Raw genomic sequence first — 20,389 nt, forward strand, 5'->3', positions numbered from 1 at the left:
TTTGTCAGTTTGAAAGATCAAGTAAAGATTAGCGAAATCCCATAAAATATAAACAGACAACTCATTCAAAGACATTCCCTCAGCCAGGGAAAGCCAGGATATTCTTCCTCTTAGTGAAGTAGCTCATGTCCAAAATGCCTAGCTTGGAGCCTACAGATGAAGCTAAGGAAAAGCAAATGGCTAAATTCAATAGTGAGGAGACACACTGAATATCAGCACTCTCCTGCCAGCCCTGACATTACGCCCTGATGTTACTCTATGAATGGAATGACCCCTGCAAGAGGTGCCTTTATAGACTGTTCCTCAACTTCTTTCACTATTGTCAGAAGTATCTGTATTCATGCCATAATATGAACACTGAGAAAAGCATAGAAGGGAAAAGAGTAATTGAAGTAAAGGTAGGGAAAAATAGAAGATGAGTGAAGACAAAGTAGGAAATAATTGAAGAATTAAGAGAAATATTAAAAAACAAAATGACAAAATTATATGGGTTATGATATCAAATTAAGAAGAAACATAAAAGTATTCCTCCCAATACTATCCAGCCTCAGAAAGACACCATGAATTGTAGGAAAAAGATATGAATATAGTGACTACATCAAAAATTGTTTTTTGATAGAAATTTAAAAGTAACTCCTGACTCCCAAATCCTACATATGAAGGTAGATAAAATTGAGACCTGAACTTTCCTTCCCTGGTGGGAATGTAAAAAAATTATGATTATATTAGTTCAGAAATATTCTGGTAGGAGCTCCAGACTAATTTTAATTTCCCAGCTCTACCACTTACTGTGTGTTGTTATATGTAACCTCTCTGGGCTGAAGCATTCTTATCTTTAAAATTACAGTAATACTGTAGACTTCTCAGAGTCCTTGTGAGATAATGTACTGGAAGTGTGTGGACCTCTACTGGGCATGTAAGTCCTCAGTAGAAAACTGTAACTGTTACTGCTGCTAGAATCTTATCTCTACCTCCAAATATCCCCTCCAGCCATATCAGAAATGTACTCTGTCACTACAGTTTATCACCTATTGGCCTTGGGCTGTTGAGCTTCTGCTTCCACAGAAATTGTTAGAGATATCTGTTTCAGGCAGTGTGGTGAACTAAACCTTTATATACAGCTCACCTAAGATACCGAATTTTAAAAAAATATTTTAAATACTTTAAATATTTTAAAATATTTTTTAAGTAGTTTAGGTTCATGGCAAAATTGAGCAGAACGTAGTACAGAGAATTCTCATATACCTCACACATGCGCAGCCTCCCTCACTATAACCATCCTTCACCAGAGTGGTACGTTTGTAACAGTCAGTGACCTACACTGACACTTCATCACCCAAAGGCCATAGTTTGTATTAGGGTTCACTCTTGGTGCTGTACATTATATAGGTTTGGGAAAATGTATAATGGCCTGCATGCATCATTATGGTATTATACAGAATAGTTTCACTGCTCTAAAAATCCTCTGTTCTCCACCTCTTCATCCCTCCCACTGCCTTAAGCCCTGGCAACCACTGATCTTTTTACTGTCTCAATAGTTTTGCCTTTTCCAGAAGGTCACATAGTTGGAATCATGTAGTATGTAGCCTTTTCAGATTGGCTGTTTTCACTTAGTAATATTCATTTAAAGTTCATATCTTTTCATGGCTTGACAGCTGATCTTTTTTTTTTGTCATTTGTTTGTTTTCACTGAATAATATTCTGTTGCCTGGATGTGCCACAGTTTATCCATACACCTACCGAAAAATATCTTGGTTGCTCCCAAATTTTGACATTTATGAGTAATGCTGCTATAAACCTCTGTGTACAGGTTTTTGTGTGGGCATAAATTTGCAACTCATTTGCATAAATACCAAAGCATACGATTGCTGGCTTATTTGGTAAGAGTATGTGTAGTTTTGTAAGAAACTGCCGAACTGCCTTCCAGAGTGGCTGTACCATTTTGCATTCCTGTAAGCAATGAACGAGAGTTTTGTTGCTCTGCATTCCTCATCAGCATTTGGTGTTGTCAGTGTTCTGGATCTTGGCCATTCTCATAGGTGTGTAGTGGTATCTCACTGTTGTTATAATTTGCATTTCCTTAATGACATAGGATCTGAAGCATCTTTTGATATGCTTATTTGCCATCTGTATATCTTCTTTGGTGAAGTATGTGCTAATGTCTTTGGCTCATTTTTTAATCAGGTTGTTTGTTTTCCTTCTGTTGAGATTTAAGAGTCCTCTGTATATTTTGGATAGCAGTCCTTTATCAGATAAGTATTTTACAAATATTTTCTCCCAGTCTGTTTCTTGTCTTCTCATTCTGTTGACATTATCTTTAGCAGAACAGAAACTTTTAATTTTATTGAATTCCAACTTATCAGTTATTTCTTTCATACATCATGCCTTTAGTGTTTTATCTAAAAAGTCTTAGCCATATCCTAGGTCATATAGGTTTTCTTCTGTGTTATCTTCTAAGAGTTTTAGAGTTTTGCATTCTACATTTAAGTTTGTAATATATTTTGAGTTAATGTTTGTGAATGGTGTAAGATCTGTGTCTAGATTTATTTTTTTGTATGTGGATGTCCACTTGTCCTATCACCATTTGTTGAAAAAACTATCTTTGTTCCATTTGCTCCTTTGTCAAAGATCAGTTGACCATATTTTTGTGGGTCTATTTCTGGGCTGTTTGCTCTGTTTCACTGATCTATTTGTCTATCCTTTTGCCAATACCACACTGCCTTTTTTGCTATAGATTTATAGCAAGTCTTGAAGTAGTGTAGTGTCAGTCTTTCAGCTTTGTTCTTCTCCTTCAATATTTTGTTGGCTAGTCTAGATCTTTTGCCTCTCCGTATAAACTTTAGAGTCAGTTTGTCAATATCCACAAAGTGTTTTGCTGGGATTTTGTTGAATCTATAGGTTAAGTTAGGAAAAATGGAACTCTTGCTAATGTTGAATCTTCCAATCCATGAATATGGAATATTTATCCATTTATTTAATTCTTCTTTATTTCATGAGAGTTTTGCAGTTTTCCTCATATAGATCTTGTATGTATTTTGTTAGATTTATCCCTAAAGCCTTTAATTTGGGGGATGCCAATGTAAATGGTATTGTTTTTTAACTTCAAATTTCATTTGTTCATTGCTGGTATATAGGAAAGTGATTGACTTCTGTATATTACCTTAGATCCTGCAACTTTGCTATAATCACTTTAATTTCAGAAGTTCTTTTGTTGGTTATTTTAGATTTTTTATATAGATGATCATGATTCAATTTTTATTGATTCAATTTTTAAAATAGATATAGGCCTATTCAGACCATCTATTTATGCTTATGTGAGCTTTGGAAATTTGTGTCTTTCAAAGAATGGGTCCATTTCATACAGTTTATCAAATTTTTGGGAATAGAGTTGTTCATAGCATATCTTTATTATTCTTTTAATGTCCATGGGATTTGTAGTGATGTCCCCTCTTTCATTTCTGATATTGGTAATTTGTGTTCTTTGTCTTTTTTTTCCGTAGTTTTCCCGGATAGAGGTTTATTGATTTCATTGACTTTTTCAAAGGACTAGCTTTTTGGTTTCAGTGATACTCTCTATTGCTTTCCTATTTTCAACTTCATTGATTTCTTCTCTAATCCTTATTATTTTTCTTCTGTTTACTTTGAATTTAATTTGTTCTCTATTTTCTCATTTCCTAAGGTAGAAACTTAGATTATTGTTTTAGATCTTTCTTCTTTTCTAATATATGCATTCAATGCTATAAATTTCACTGTAAGCACTGCTTTTTCTGCATTTCACAAATTTAATAGGTTGTGTTTTCATTTCATTTTCATTTAGTTCAAAGTTTCATTTAGTTCAAAATATTTTTGAACTTCTCTTGAGGTTACTTCTTTGACCTATGTATGATTTAGAAGTGTTGTTTAATCTCCCTGTACTTTGCGATTTTCCAGTTATCTTTCCAGTATTGATTTCTAATTTAATTCCATTGTGGTCCGAGAACAGACACCTTATATTATTTTTGAGGCTATATTATATTCTTAAAATTAAAAGTATTATATCTTCCTGGTTAAATGAACTTTTTATCATTTTGAAACAGCACTAATGTTTAGAAATGTTTAGTAAATATTTAGTAAATTTAGGGGTTTTTTGTTTGTTTGTTTGTTTTTGCCCTAAAGTCTATTTTGTTTTATGTTAACATGACAACACCAGCTTTCTTTTGGTTAATGTGTTTGTGGTATATTTTTTCTATCCTTTTATTTTCACACTTATTGTACCTTCATAATTTAAGTTTGGCTCTTGGAGTTTTTTGTTTTAATCTAGAAAAAATTGTTATATGCTAACTGGATTATTTAACCATTTATGCATAATGTAAGAACTGACATATTTGAATGAATATCTTATCTTATGCTCTCTGTTAGCCTGGATACACTGTGTTCTTTTTCTTTACTTTCTTTGCTTCATTTTGGATTGAGTACTTCTTTTCTTTCTGTTGTTTTCTTTTTACTAATGTGGAAATAATATTATTTGTATATATTCATTTTAGTTTTTACTCTGGAAATCATAACATATGTAGTTAACATAATCTAGAATTAACCAATCTTTTTCTCTTCCTAGGGAGTATAGGAATCTTAGAACATTTTAACTCAATTCTGAATTATATAGTAATATTTTTCTGTATTTTACTTGTGACATATTTAATTTCACAAGATATTATTGCTACTTATACTGTCAATTTATGTTGATTTTACCAACATATTTCATATTTATGAATTTTTTCTGTCTTCTTGCAACATGGATCTTTCATCTGGAATTTTCTTGTGAAAAGGACTGTCCATTTAAATAAATTTCTTTAATAAGAGTTTGCTAGTAGCAAACTCAGTTTTTGTTAATATGAAAATGTCTGTATTTTGTCCTTATTCTGGTGAATTCCAGTTTGGCAGTAAATTTCTTTCATTCATACAAATTTCAGATCATTGAAGATATTTTACTGTATTCTGCCTTCTCATGTTGCTCTTAAGACATTAGCTGTCAGTTTAACTGCAACTTTGTTGAAGATAACCTGGCTGCTTTTTTTCTCATTACTTTAAGATTTTCTTTTTTCTGCTGTAAATAATTTTATTCTTATGAGTCTAGCTGTGGATTTCTTTTAAAATTTATCCTGTTTATGATTTACTCACCTTCTTGAATTGATGGGTTGATGTCTTTCATCCAGTTCAAGAAATATTTCAGTCATTATCTTGGATATTGCCATTGCCTCATGCTATCTTGTCAATCCTCCTGAAACTCCAATTAAACATAACTTAAATTTTCTCTAGCTTTCTCTATATATTTTTATTTTTAAAATTTTTCATCTCTTTGCTCCTCTGCACTAGATTCTAGATAATGCCTTCTCACATATTTCCAAGTTCATTATTTCTTCAGCTTTGTCTGATCTGCAAGTAAGCCCGCATTATATATTTTAATTTCGATTATTTTGTTTTTCATTTCTAAAATTTATATTAGCTTTTCTCAAACCTGCCTCCCCTGCATTTTTCCAGAGATGATGTTTTCAGTTCTGCCAGGTATATAGAGGTGCTATCAGATTGGGATCATGTTACAATAAATTCACATCTTAAGATTACTTTTTAAATTATATTCTGAATTTATGGTTTGTCTTAGCAGAAGAACTGATTTATCCCTCTTTATTTCCCCAAATGGAAGTTCTGTGTCATTTTTAGCCCTTCAACTCTTTCATTATTTCTGTCCAAATTTACTTCTGTATTCCAATATCATAAAACTCATATAGCCCTTTTCTGCCCAGAAGTATTTCTGTACTTTGTTTCACCAATTTTACCTTTCATTTCCCTTCTATGTACTTACTATAAGCATCTTTCCTAAAGCCAAGGGATCCTATACTACTGAAATATTTTCAATATATGGAAAAGAAACAGTAACCAGAGTTGTCTTTCAATTTATTTTACTATGCTGGAATATATGTTACGAAAACATAGCCTATCATTTTTGAATGATACAAATTTAATATAACTTGGTGTGGTGGAGAGAGAATTGAATTAAGAAGCAGAAAATGTGGTCATTACCACTTTAAATCTCAGTTTTATCAGTTGTAAAATGGGAATGATACATGTCTTGCCAATCTGTGAAGCAAAATTATGAAATCAGGGACTTCCCTGGTGATCCAGTGGTTAAGACTTTGCCTTCCAGTGCAGGGGGCACGGGTCGATCCTGGTCAGGGAGCTAAGATCCCTCATGCCTTGTGGCCAAAAACCAAAACATAAAACAGAAGCAATATTGTAACAAATTCAATAAAGACTTTAAAAAATGGTCCACATCCGGGACTTCCCTGGTGGCACAGTGGTTAAGAATCTGCCTGCCAATGCAGAGGACACGGATTTGAGCCCAGGTCTGGGAAGATCCCACATGCCGCAGAGCAACTAAGCCTGTGTGCCACAACTACTGAGCCTGTGTGCCACAACTACTGAAGCCCGTGTGCCTAGAGCGTGTGCTCCACAGCAAGAGAAGCCACCGCAATGAGAAGCCCACGCACTGCAGTGAAGAGTAGCCCCCATTCACCACAACTAGAGAAAGCCTGTGCACAGCAACGAAGACCCAACGCAGCCATAAATAAATAAATTTATTTAAAAAAAAATGGTCCACATCAAAAATAAATCTTTAAAAAAAATATGAAATCATTTGAGTACTGTAGATAAAAAGACTACTACCATTTTCTTTTTTCTGGTGGACACAAACCTTTGAAATGGCAGTTTTGACATTTGAGCCAAGGTCTGCATGATTTCAAGACTTTTTTCTCTCTCTGCTTTAGAAAATGACATGTTTCTTGGCATAAGGTTTATTTGTGCTTATTCACGTAACACTTGTCCTAAAATCGTAGCCACAACCAGGCAAATTTGACACGTTTTTAGTCCTAGAATATTGTAAGTTAGTATTCCTTAAAACTACTGTATAGCTAATAAACAATAATTACACACCTGTGGTTACTAACAGCATTCCCGCAAAATGAGTCAATCAAAAAGATGGGATAAAGTACACACACGCTTAAACAACAGTTCATAAAACAAGAATGATTCATTATATAGTTATATGTGCCCATTATTGGTAATTCATTTTTTTAAGTTGCAAAATTAAAGTTTTTCTATGTCAAGAACTCTGAGAGTTTGAGATTTGACCCTACTTTCAGGTAGAAAGGTAGCCTGACATTATTTTATGAATGCTGGCAGAAGATACAAGACTCCTAGGTCAGGGACAAAGAGCTTTATTATTTACAGCATAGCAAGCAGCCTGAGCACTAGAATATTTGTGTTGGTTCCCTTAGCCCCTCAATTTCCACAGGACTAACGTGTAGGAGTCCAGGTGGATACTGAGCTCAAGGTAGGTTTATGTCTCAGTTGAGAAACCCCAAGCTTAGGAAGCTCAAATACTTTATAACGGGTTGTAAATTAACTTGCATTTTGTACTGATGAGAAAACATTATCTTTTACTGGACAGCCAACAAATCTGCCCTTTGCTTCAAAGGAGACACTATCTCATCTTATAAGGCTGTTTGGTACACAAATGGTTTTGAAAAAATAGTCTGGAACAAAAGGCTAGTTAGTGCCACACTTCCTGGATGTTCAGAAATGGAGAACTGTGTCACAACACTACCACCAGGTCAGTTTTGAATGTGAAACCAATGACTTACTTCTCCTTTCCTTCTATTAGAATTCAGACTAAAGCAACCATATAGTAATGGTTAATCTAACTAACTATTATGTCCTACTTACTGTCTATGATTTTAAGTGTTCAACTTGTAAAAATTTTCTCTTTATAAAATTGTTTTCTTAATTTGAAAAGTAAATTCAAAAACTAAGCCAAACCATTTACATTTACGTTTACAAGGAGAAGACAAAAAAGGGGGAAAAAATCAGAGTTCTACTATCTTTAGGTCAAAATATGCTGTTTTATAATTCTTTTGTAGCACAGAAGCACATGTAGCTAAAAATTAGTTTTTCAGAGAGCCTAGACAAAAAATAGGCTTTAAATAGTCATAAATTTATTTATTCTTCAAATGTGTGAAAAAGCTACTCTTCATAAAGCATTTACTATAGGAAGAGCACAGCATTATAGAACACTGTTTTTTGACCAATTCATACATAATTTCCTATGGCTAGAAGGTCTATTGTTCTTTTTTATTCCCATAATTTAACATCTGAATAGGTTTAGTAGAAATTTACAAATTCCTCTGAGACCAAATATGGAAAATTTTATCTCAAAATTATTCCTTATTTTCCAAAAGTTATCCACAAGAGAAAAAGAAATTCTGTGTTATTTATTACAGCTGGTATATTAAGAACATTTTAAATGTCATTTATTTCCATATTCAGAATCTGACATTAAGGGGAATTTCATGGGAAAATATGGCTTCTTGATGAAATGGAAACACTGTGGGCTTTGGACTCAGCCAAACGAAGGTTCAAATTCATACTACACTTACATAAGCTCAAAACTTTAGTTTCATTCTCCAGAAAAATGGGGATAATTATTGTTTTCTTCCAAGGATATCGTAAAGACACAATGAGATATATAAGGTCTCTCGAGAGTATTCTGGTTGCTCAGCAAATCGCATTCTATCCTCTTTTCTCCTGAGGCAGCCACCTCAAAATATTAAGAATATATCTTAGACATCAATTTCTTAGGTATAGATATTTACTAGAACCCTTTATCATATTGTTTTTTTTTTACTAGCCTAAGGATAGGGTTATTAATCTTTATGTATTTACTATAGCTAAACTCAGGGATAAACTCACAAATGAAAATGTATTTCTTTCATAATAAAAACACACAATCTTTTTTTAAGTGAGAAAACTGAAATTCAGAAAAGTTAAGTGATTTACCAAGGATGCAACAGCTAGTTAGCGACAAATCAAGAACCTTCTGCTAAGTCTTATTCTTGTGCCCTATTCACTATATTGCTAATACTAAGCAACCAGTGAGTTTAGAGTTGTTTGAGACCACAGCTGAGTGCTTTCCATGTTCATAGGAGTTAAGAATGCCCACTAACATATTCTTTTGAGTTATAGAGCCAGAAGACAGAAAGAATTTCTTAAGTCTCTACAGAAAAATGCCAGTACTTTCGGTCATGTGAATCCTGAGTAAATCTCAGGTTTATAACATTAGGTAACAATCTAAAATAGTGTGTGTTGTTTTGGGGAAATTAATAGCTAATTTCCTAAATAATGCATAATGACAGCAAACCAGGTTCACTAATTGTTTTCTTCAATCAAATTTTAAGTTTACTACATCTATTGAGTTAGTAATATCAGTTATAGTTCAGTTTTATGATTTTATCAATCGTATTTCTTTTTCTAAATAAATGTATTTATTTATTGGCTGCGTTGGGTCTTAATTGCTGTGCGTGGACTTTCTCTAGTTGCAGCGAGCAGGGACTACTCTTCTTTGCAGTGTGCGGCTTCTCATTGCGGTGGCTACTGTTGTTGTGGAGCATGGGCTATAGGCACGTGGGCTTCAGTAGTTGTGACATATGGGCTCAGTAGTTGTGGCATACGGGCTTAGTTGCGCGGCGCGTGGGATCTTCCCGGACCAGGGCTTGAACCCATGTCCCCTAAATTGGCAGGCAGATTCTTAACCGCTGTGCCACCAGGGAAACCCTATCAATTATATTTCATTTCTAGAATTGCTACCCATGTTTTTCAAAACTTCCTGATTTTACTAGTCTCTTATTGCTTTAATACCTTTTAAGATCTATTTTTAGGTATGCAGATACATAATATTTTGTGTATTTTATCAAATTAAAGATGCTTATTTTTTATTCTATATCTGATAAATCCACTACCTTCATGATTCGGTGGACCGATTTTATGGTTTGTTTTTTCTGTTGATTCTCACTCTAATGGCTTATTTCCCAAGGTGTTTAGTGACTTTTGTTGTTTTAATTAGTTTGTGTTCTTTAGATCTGTATTAATGGGAATTTTTAGAAGTGTGAATTTAACCTAACCAACTCTGAAAGATTTTTGACTACTTCAGTCAGTTACTAGAGGGCACATTCCCCCTTACCCTGGAGAGATAACTCGTAAGCAGTCACTTGCTACACCTATATATTTTCTTTTTGTAATTTTTCAGCAATATTTTAAATTTTATTTTTAATAAAAAGTATATATATTTAAAGTGTACAGCCTGATGACTTGGTATACATATGTAGAGAAAAATGATTACAAAGCCAAGCTAACTAAAGTATCATACCCTCACGTAGTTATCATTCTGTGTGTGTGTGTGATGAGAGCACATGAGAAATTTCCTCTTTTAGCAAGTTCTCAGTATTCAATGCAATATTTTTAACTATAGTTATCATGCTGTACAATAGCACCCTAGACTCATTCATCCTTATATTTGTGTTTTCTTGTCATTTCTCACTTCTGAGGATTTCTCTACCATTCTTACGAGCTCAAACTTTCATTTTAAAATACTTTCTGGAGCATTGATGTTACCTAACTTCAAGACTTACTATAAACCACATTAACCAAAACAGTGTGGTACTGGCAAAAGAATATACAAATAGATCAATGAAACAGAATAGACAGGTGAGAAATAGACCCACACAAATATAGTGAACTGATCTTTGATTAAAAAAACAAAGGCAATACAATGGAGAAAAGATAAGTCCGTTCCAACTCTTGGTGCTAGAACAACTGGACTTCCACATGCAAAAACTAAAAGAAAAAAAAAAAAGTAAGAATCTAAACACAGACCTTATACTTTCACAAAAATTAACTCAAAATGGATCATAGAGCTAAATGCAATCACTCAAAACTAAATATTCCTAGGAGATAACGTATTAGAAAATCTAGGTGACCTTGGATTTGGTGATCAACATTTAGATATAATATCAAAAGCATGATGCAGGAAATAAATAATTAAAACCTTCTGCTCTGTGAAAGACACTATCAAAAGCATGAGAGGGCAAGCCATAGACTGGGAGAAAGTATCTGCAAAAGATACCTGATAAAGGACAGTTACCCAAAATATAGCAAAAACTCTTAAAACTCAACAATAAGAAAACAACCAACTGGTTTCTAAAATGGATAAAAAAAATTAAAGCAACACTGAGATAGCACTACACACCTATTAGAATAGCCTAGGTCCAGAGCACTGGCAACACCAAGGAAGATACACAAATTCATGAAGCATTCCATATTTTGCTTTTCTTTCTAATGTTCATGAATGACAAAACTAAGGCTCTGATAAGGGAGGTGACTTACCCAACTGAGGGCCCTTCCCACTTTAAACCCCACCCACAATTCCTCTTCTACAAAAAATAAAAGAGCTCCACAAATCAATATTTATCTAAATAAAGTTAAAAGTTAATTTTGTAGGGAAGTCGTATAATTACTACCTTGACTTCTTTCTCCACTAGACTGTGAGTAGAGCAGTAATGCTTTTCATGAATGGAGGCCCTGATTCATTTACAAATGCAGTTCTGCTACATAAAGTTCTATCATGGGTAATATAATAAAAGATAAAAATTTTTCGTTAATGGGTATCCACTTAGAAAACTCTTAAGTCTTCAGCAGGCTATGGGATACTTGCTTAAATTATTACCAATGAAAAACAATAAGTCTGGGGCCAGGTTTATTAGTCTCTGATATGTTGTTACTCAAATTGTGAAAGAAAATTATTTTTACTTCCATTTACTTATTTTTTTATAACCAAGCAATACTTTAATTATTCAGTGTTTCATATGATGTTATCTCTACCTGCAACAGAAGTGTATCTGTATTCTTAAGTTTGGCAAATACAGAAATTGTCAGATGCAGAAAATAAGTAATCAATGAGAAATATATAGGAATGTATAGACATATACATTATGACCATTTCTGTTTTATAGCTATTCAAAAACAATGATTACAATGATAAGAGTGTCTAATTGGATTCATCAAGCCTCTATCATTAATGTACCAATGTAATACTGCTTATTGGCTTCTTTTGAAATAAAACTAGTAAAGAAAATCAATCACCTACTTGGCCTCAATTAATAAATATACATGAATTAGAGATGTCTTTTTACCAAAGAGTAGAAACTTTTAGATACAACAGGGAGCTGAAGTCTAAACTATACCAAAAAAACAAACAAAAAAACAAAACACAGGTGGCAGTAATATTTATGCGGCCATTATAACCTGTTATTTTGAAAGCCAACCTACTTACATCATCAGTTTCTCCATTATTCTATTGGGTGGGCCCTAGTTTGGATGACCTACTACATTAACACTCCCTGAGGGAGTCTAGGTTGGATAGAGGAATATTCTCCAAGGATAATTAAATTGAGAGAGTGAAACAGAAGAGAATCATGTCAATGGAGACTCCTTCATGGTTATTACTGAGCAACTGCTAAAAATTATTTGAAATAACTTCAAATCAATTAGAACTTTGTACCCGTCTTATCTTTTGGAAATTAATTCTTCTGTATTAAAGACACACTAAGATCCTCATATATTGTGAAATAAATACATTTTTAAAAATACCTGAAGCAGATTTAGAATTCTGGGAAGGAGGACTCCCTGGGACTCACCCAGAAAATTTTTCTGTCTAATTTTGTGGTTAATCCTGGAATCTTCCCCTCTTGACAGTGACCCCCTGAAACCTTGATTTTAGCCTAGATTTAGAAACTTCTATAGATAGTCCCACCTCCAGGGTAGGTAAGTCTTAGCCTGTGATAACTGAGATAGCATTAAAGCTATGCATAATGGAGCTCATTTCACTTAAAAAAAAAGAAAAGAAAAGAAAAGAAAAATGGCTACAGTTATTAAATCCATACTAAATGTGCAGCATTATATGTGTTCTATTATTTTATATTGTTAATATATCAATTTTAAGAGGAGAAAACTGAGGCAGGGAAGGAGTAATTTGCCCAACATGACACAGTAAGTGAAAAGTCAACTTACTATGTGCTAATTAGTTGCTAGGCAGATAGAAAGGTGAATAATGTATAGCTTTCCTTTATAGACTGAATTAATTTATTCTATAATTATTTTCTTATATGTCACAAATCAAGGGCCTCGTCTACTGGAAAGCTCAGCGGTGCGCCTGATTCATGAGAAACAGTGGAAAGCAATCTTAGACAGTGGCTATCTGATAGTTCTTAAAACAGTGTCCTGTTGATACTTTTACTAGTATTACTTAGAAATGGATATTTCTGCCAATACCATGGCAGAGAAGGATCAGTATTACCAACTTTCCCTTTTACCTCAGGCTCCAATAGCGCTTAGCACCACCCTGTTACAGATTCTGTCATTTAAAACTTTGATATTTTGTTCATCATGGATTTTTGCATTAATTTTGCTTTTAAAATATTACATTAAAATATTATTTATCTCGATTACTGATTTTTTTTGGCACTCCCTTAAATTTTGTGCTAAGGCAAGTACCTCATTTGCCCCACTTGCCTTATCCTAGTCTCAGCCCTGGTTAACAGCAAACATGGACACACCATACATGAACAAGCCTGCTATTTTCTTGAGTGATGTGGCTGTCACAGGAGAAACCAAAGAATCACTCTTTATGTAGTAGTTGGTACTCCTCTATAAAGACATTAATGAGGAGATACAGCTCAACTGAACAATACAATTGGGAAAGCATATCCTTTCAGGTAGAATTATACATAAATACAGAAGGCTTATAACTGTTTAATAAGCACAACTATACCCAATTTGTAAAAGAATGATTCTGTTATTCCAGAGGGATTTGCTTAAAGCTAGCAATTCCATGGTATTGAAAGTTATGTCTTACAAAATCCATGTATTTTAAAATGTATAATTTAGTAACTCACTTTTATTTTTCCTTGCTTTCATAAGGGTCATTCATACACTTTATGTATTACCCAACACCCCCCAAACAGATGAATTTTGAAAATTCAAATGTCAGAAACTAGCAAGTATTTTTTATTCTAGTACTTTTTTTTTAACCCTCTTTGCCATAAAATTTAGTGAAATATGTAAAGGAGTGATTAGAGCTGCAGTTAGCCTTTGACCCGTACATATAGTTTGGCTCTGTTCCCCAAATTTCTGTTTTTAAACTCTTGTACCAACAGTCCTCTTCTTTGTTCATACAGTAATCTTTCTTTAGTGATCAATTACATACATATTTAAGTATATTTTAAAAGAATAGAAATGTTGCTTGTCATACACAAATGGCTCTTAGAGAGTTATTGGTTTCATGCCAGTGCTGTCAACTTTCCAACAACAGATTGGATTGGTTAAGAAAGAAGCCATAAACAGCCTATCAACAAGCATTTATACAGATGTTAATGAATTTAAAATTCTGTTAGTATAACATTTATGCCAAACTCCAATTTTATTTGTCCTTTATTGTGAGGTATGATGCAATAACTTCTTTTAATAAACACATGCAGACCACTTACACTTTATAATGTAAATCACATTTTTACTATTCCCAGCATAAGATACATAGAATCAGCCATCTATCAAAGTTACCAAAAATATTTCCATCACATGAAGCATTTTGCTCAGTATGCAACCACGTCCTTCAAAAGCTTTTGGTAAAGAAATGAACTCATCTCCATCCATGAAACCAAGAGTATTTTGTTATTATATTACTGAGAAAGGCCATTAAGAGAAAAGAAAATAGTCATGGGAAAGTCACCATATGTATTAAAAATATAAATAATTAGCTTCTTTTTGTGTGCCCCAAATGATAATTGAATCCTAACCTCCCTCTGTAAATTTAGAAAACTGATTAATTTGAGGCATATAAGTTTAATGAACACTTATTTTGCTTTTTATGAAGAAAAAAATATTTCCATTAATTTAAAAAAGACTTCATTTCTTGTTTTTTAAATAAATTTATTTATTTATTTTTGGCTGCATTGGGTCTTCATTGCTGCGCACAGGCTTTCTCTAGTTGTGGCGAGTGGAGGCTACTCTTTTTTTTTTCTTTTTCTTTTGAATTTTATTTAATTTATCTTTTTATACAGCAGGTTCTTATTAGTTATCCATTTTATACATATTAGTGTATATATGTCAGTCCCAATCTCCCAATTCATCCCACCACCACCACCCACCCCCCCCACCCCCACGGGGGCTACTCTTCATTGCAGTGCGCAGGCTTCCCATTGCGGTGGCTTCTCTTGTTGCGGAGCGTGGACTCCAGGAGCGCAGGATTCAGTAGTTGGCTCGCGGGCTCTAGAGCGCAGGCTCAGTAGTTGTGGCACACGAGCTTAGTTGCTCCAGGGCATGTGGGATCTCCCTGGATCAGGGCTCGAACCTGTGTCCCCTGCCTTGGCAGGGGGATTCTTAACTACTCTGCCACCAGGGAAGCCGCCAAGACTTCATTTCTTTTGGAGAACTTCTTAAAGCTGAACTGCTTTCTTCTAGGATTGTGTACATTGTCAACGTTTTATTTATAAAGTAACTATACACACACACACACATTGTTTTAAATTTACTACCTTTGGTTGTCACTTTTTATCTCAATCTAATTCTGACTTTCAGAGCTGAAGTTTCTATTATAATAATTAAGTTAATCACATTTAGACATGTGTTATTCTCCACAATGCACAGGTTCATCTACGTGCTAAAAATCTAAATTCCAACTCTATATTTCTCAGAGAACATTAATCAACTATGACAATCACTCCGTAATTTTACCAATATTTGTTGAGCACCGTCCTACTAGGTATCACTTAAAAAGTGTATATTCTAGGAGGCAAAACAGACACGTGAATAGGTAAGTAAAGTATAATGTAATAAATGCTATCATGGGGTCTCTATATTATCCTTTGGAGGGCATCTCTAACCTAATTTGGATAAGGAACGGAAGTGTTCAAAGATCAGGAGCTTACCCCAAAGAATGTAATTTCTAAACTAAGACCTGAAGACCTGAAGTAAGAACACCACTGGTAAAGTGGATAATCCCAAACACAATGTCTATAGGCAAAAATGATCATTTTGAGTAATTATAATACATCTGGATGATTGAGGCAGGAACTTAATAGATGTGTCTGAAGGTATAAGGAAGGTCTGTATGCTATGCAAAATGTTTTGAACATTATCCAAAGATAGTAGAGAACCAAGAGTTCAACCTCTGAAAGAGCAAACTAGATGTGTACTTTAGCAAGACCATTTGCAGTATGGAGATATATAAGTGGGAACAACGCCAAAAGGAAAAGGACCAGTGAGAAGGCTGTTACAGTAACTAAGAAGAGATGATAGTAGGCTGAATTTAAATAGTCACAATGCAAATACCAGAAATTTGACAGAATGAAAAGAATTTAGAAGGTAGAATCAGCAGCTGAAGGGTGAGGAAGAATGCTGGTTCAGTACAACACTCTGGTTTCTGAATTTTACATTGACGATGATGGTAGAATTATAGGAACTTAGAAAAGGTGGGATAATACATGAGTTCAGCTTTTTACATATTCTGTTTAAATTATCTGTAGGATACCATAGTGGAGAGATTTTGGATGGATACATTTCAGAAGGAGATAAGGAAAGTGATTGAAGAACTTGAATGAATATCCTCTTACAGGAAGATTATAACCAAGGAATAAGATAGGGCCAGGATAGTACCCCAGAGAAGAATCCTGAGAGTGGAAGAGATAGCAAAGGAAGATGAGCCCTTGAAGGAAACTGGGGTTTAGACAAAAGGGCAGAGAAAAACCAGATAAGTGGAATTAAACAAGACTCAAAGGAAATAATCCTTTTAAGAAGGAAGACGTGAACAATGTATAATATCATGGAGGAGTCAGTAAGAATTTCAAAAAGTCCCAAAGATTTAGCAGTACTAATGATCTTGGTGTGAACAGTTCCAGTGAAATGGTGTGGGGAGGAAGCCATATTGCAGTGAGCTGAAGCACGAATGTCAGTGAGTCAACAGAGACTCTCACTCACGCCTGTTCAAAATGAGGGCAGTGGGGATGAAAGGAGGAGCCAGGTATTACTGAGATACCCAGCAGGGAGACTAGACCCAGTTTCTGGATTAGATGTCATTACATAAGGAATGAGCAGCCAAGGTTTACTCCAGGTCTGAATGACTTGGGAATTCAGGAAGAAAACCAGACTTAGTAGGATGATAATGATAAAAACAAGTTGTGATTCTGAAGTTCAGCTGGATCTGAGAACAGGAATAAGATAGAGGTTGTTGATATCTAGTTCTCTAAGCTGCCAGCCTCATGAGGCAATAAACAATGCATATCTAATTGACTGGCATCAAAAGCCAGCACAGGGCTTCCCTGGTGGCGCAGTGGTTGAGAGTCCGCCTGCCGATGCAGGGGACACGGGTTTGTGCCCCGGTCCGGGAAGATCCCACATGCCGGGGAGCGGCTGGGCCCGTGAGCCATGCCGCTGAGCCTGTGCGTCCGGAGCCTGTGCTCCGCAACGGGAGAGGCCACAACAGTGAGAGGCCCGAGTACCGCAAAAAAAAAAAAAAAAAAAGCCAGCAGAATACCAGGCATGGGGTGTGGTGGTGGATAGCAGGGGTGCGGGTGCTCCTAGATACTTGCAGAATGACAAGCATCAACATCTGAAGGAACACAAATATAAAGGAGACTGAAGGGGAGCACTCAAAGTCTGATGTTCCAAAGTCCTGTAGAGAAGAGAGTTTTAAGACAAAGAAAATGTTCTGTGTAGTTGAATTGAGCAGAGAGGCCAATGAAGATAAGGAATAAATGTGTTTGGCAGATAAGATGGTTTAAGATCCTCATAGTAAGGACACTTTCAATTTGGCGAAATCGGATTGCAATAAATTAAGGAGGAAATGGAAAGGAAAGACAGAGAGAGTAGACTCCTCTTAAAAGAATTTTGTTAACAACCGGTATCTTTTAGTGTGAAAGACAAAATATTAGAAGAGTATAGAATTTGTCCCTGAAATCTTATGTGTCATTTTATATAAGTTTATCAAATTGGGAGATATAAACCTATAAATTATGAGAGGAAAATTGTTTATAGTTTAGAAAATATTTAGCAAGTAGGTAAATTTGGATACCTAGAGAAGAAAATATTTGCACCAGTGATAACAGATAAAGGATTATGAATGTCAGTTGAAGACAAAAATGGAAATACTAGAATCCAGCAGATAATTGGGGAGAACAAGAAAGATATTTTACACTTTATGACCTATAATTGGTAAATAATCATATGAAATCACTTTCAATCTCACTAGCAGTAGAGACATATAAATTAAAATCATATTAGACAATATTTTTCTCAAATCATCAACAGCTTTAAAATATTTAATATCCCAATGTTGACTAGGGGCTTAGTGAAATGAATAACCTCATATAGCATGTGGTAAATTGGTGAAAGTTTTAAAAACTATTTGACAATATAGATGATATTGTGTCCCTCAAAATATTTATAACTTCAGACATGTTATCTTTAATTCCACCTGAAAAAGTGGATTAATTAAATAGGATACTTAAAAACCTTCATGTAACAAGTTAGTACCTCACAGTGTATAACCCCTAAAAGTATTTTCAGGATGAGATTTCCATTACATAGAATGCATTTGTTATAGTACTAACTGAAAAGTAGAATGTATAGGATACATACAATTGTATGTAAACAAAAAACAAATCTATGAACAAAAGAACTAAAAGAAAATGCCTTAAAAGTGTTATCCAGTTGTTGTCTTTGAATAGTGGGGCTCTCTGTGGATTTTCTTCTCTTTGACTTTTTAGTTTTCAGTATTTTTAAAATCATCTATTATGAAAATGTATTATTTTTATAATAAAAAGTTTAACAATTTGTTTAGATAAAATTATTAAAATGTGTGTTTTGAAGTAAAGCAGCATATAGAGACTGTAGTAACTAGGGGAGAGCAGGAATCAAAAGGAGACCTTTTTTCTTAGGTTGATGGTACGAGAAATTTATGAAGACCCAGAGAAGCAGGGAAGAGCAGTAGATAGGCAGTAGGTTCGAGTTTTGCAGACCAAATGATGCTTCTAAAACCAAGAGGATTTATTGGGGAGCCTGAGTAGAAGGTGATAAGCATCTGTTAAGTAATCCGGGTCACCATCATTCTTCCCACACAAAATGCTAAAAGCAAGCTTCAAGGAGTAAATACTACTTTCTCCTCAGTGACAGGGGTAATCCTAAAATGGTTTAGCGAAAATCATTTACCAGAATCATTTCCTTCAGCATTTGAATGGCAGTATTTTTGAATACATCCAACCAATATCACCACTATGCTAGTTCTCTTTTTTACACTGAACTCGTACCAATCTACCAGTCTATGCCTTCAGGTTAAAAGGGTTAATATGAATTGGACCCTTACAGTGAAATCTCTAATCTTTACCCAGGGATTGTTGTTTAGAACCTTGGCTGAGCTCTGATGTAAAACCACTTAGGGTTTATGGAGTGTTATCGTGCAGTTGAGGAAAACTTTTCAGAATGAACACTTTAAAAAGGGACTATTGCAAGTATATGTCACTATTTTAAGAAACAGAAAGACGTAGAGATAATTTTTATTTTCAGCTAAAAGTACACTTGCTACAAAACGATTCTCTACATATCAAGAGTAGGTAAGTTTCCAGTCGTGGGTCCAGTTGATTATCCGGGTCACTGATTCCTCACTACTATCTGTCATTGTACCCATGGGTTCACCATTTGGTCTAGTCAACCAAGAAAGGCAGATAAAAGCCTGGGACTCTGCTGGTGAAGAGACTTAATGCTTAATGCAGTATGGGTGTAGCAAGCCCAAATCTTCCCTTTGTTTGAGTCCCTTTTATGGTTTCTTTATAAGGAAGGCCCTTTATCAAAATGGTGTCTGCTCATGGATTCAGTGGTCAGCCCTTGAAAGTGAAGTAATTGTTCCTTCAATACAGCAACTATGGAGGGATTGGCTTAAACTCAGGAAGAAGGGGTATGACCATTTTAGAAACATAAAGTGGCACAAGAAGTTAACAGGCAGTTAACTTTACTAAGTAACGTAATTTAGAGAAAAAAAATCTTAATTTGTAGCTTTCCTGAGAACTGGCTCCAGTATCTCTTTGGACTGAAAACTAGAGTCATTTCACTAATACAACAGTAACTTTTAAGGAATAAAAAGACATGATGAATGTACCATCCTCAACATATTCAGAAAGACAGATGCTAAACGTGCGTATACATGTGTGATGTATACATGTGTATACATGTATGTGTCTCTGTACAGCACCAAGCATTCAAAATAGGCTTTGCACCATGCTCCATTTGTTTTCCAAACAACTTGCAAATATAAAATGACTTTCTATGTACCAAGACCTATAGTGAAAGAATAATTCCAATTAATGAATTGACATTTTAAACATCAGGTTTTAAATTATAGAATTCTTGTGAGTTTGATTACCATGAGTTAGTTTCAAGAGGTACCTTCTCTGGTGTACTGTCAGTCAAGCCTACGATG

General features: G+C 34.6%; 1 protein-coding gene across 1 annotated transcript in view; it reads left to right on the forward strand.

Moving 5' to 3' along the window:
• The window catches only part of LRRIQ1 (leucine rich repeats and IQ motif containing 1), a 196,710-nt gene that overhangs the window by 144,916 nt on the left and 31,405 nt on the right, over positions 1-20,389 (forward strand). The gene's annotated exons all lie outside the window — the stretch shown is intronic.

Source organism: Delphinapterus leucas, chromosome 11, assembly GCF_059928025.1.
Source record: "Delphinapterus leucas isolate spDelLeu-1000000601 "Yukka" chromosome 11, BTC_Dleu_Yukka2, whole genome shotgun sequence".
Taxonomy (NCBI): domain Eukaryota; kingdom Metazoa; phylum Chordata; class Mammalia; order Artiodactyla; family Monodontidae; genus Delphinapterus; species Delphinapterus leucas.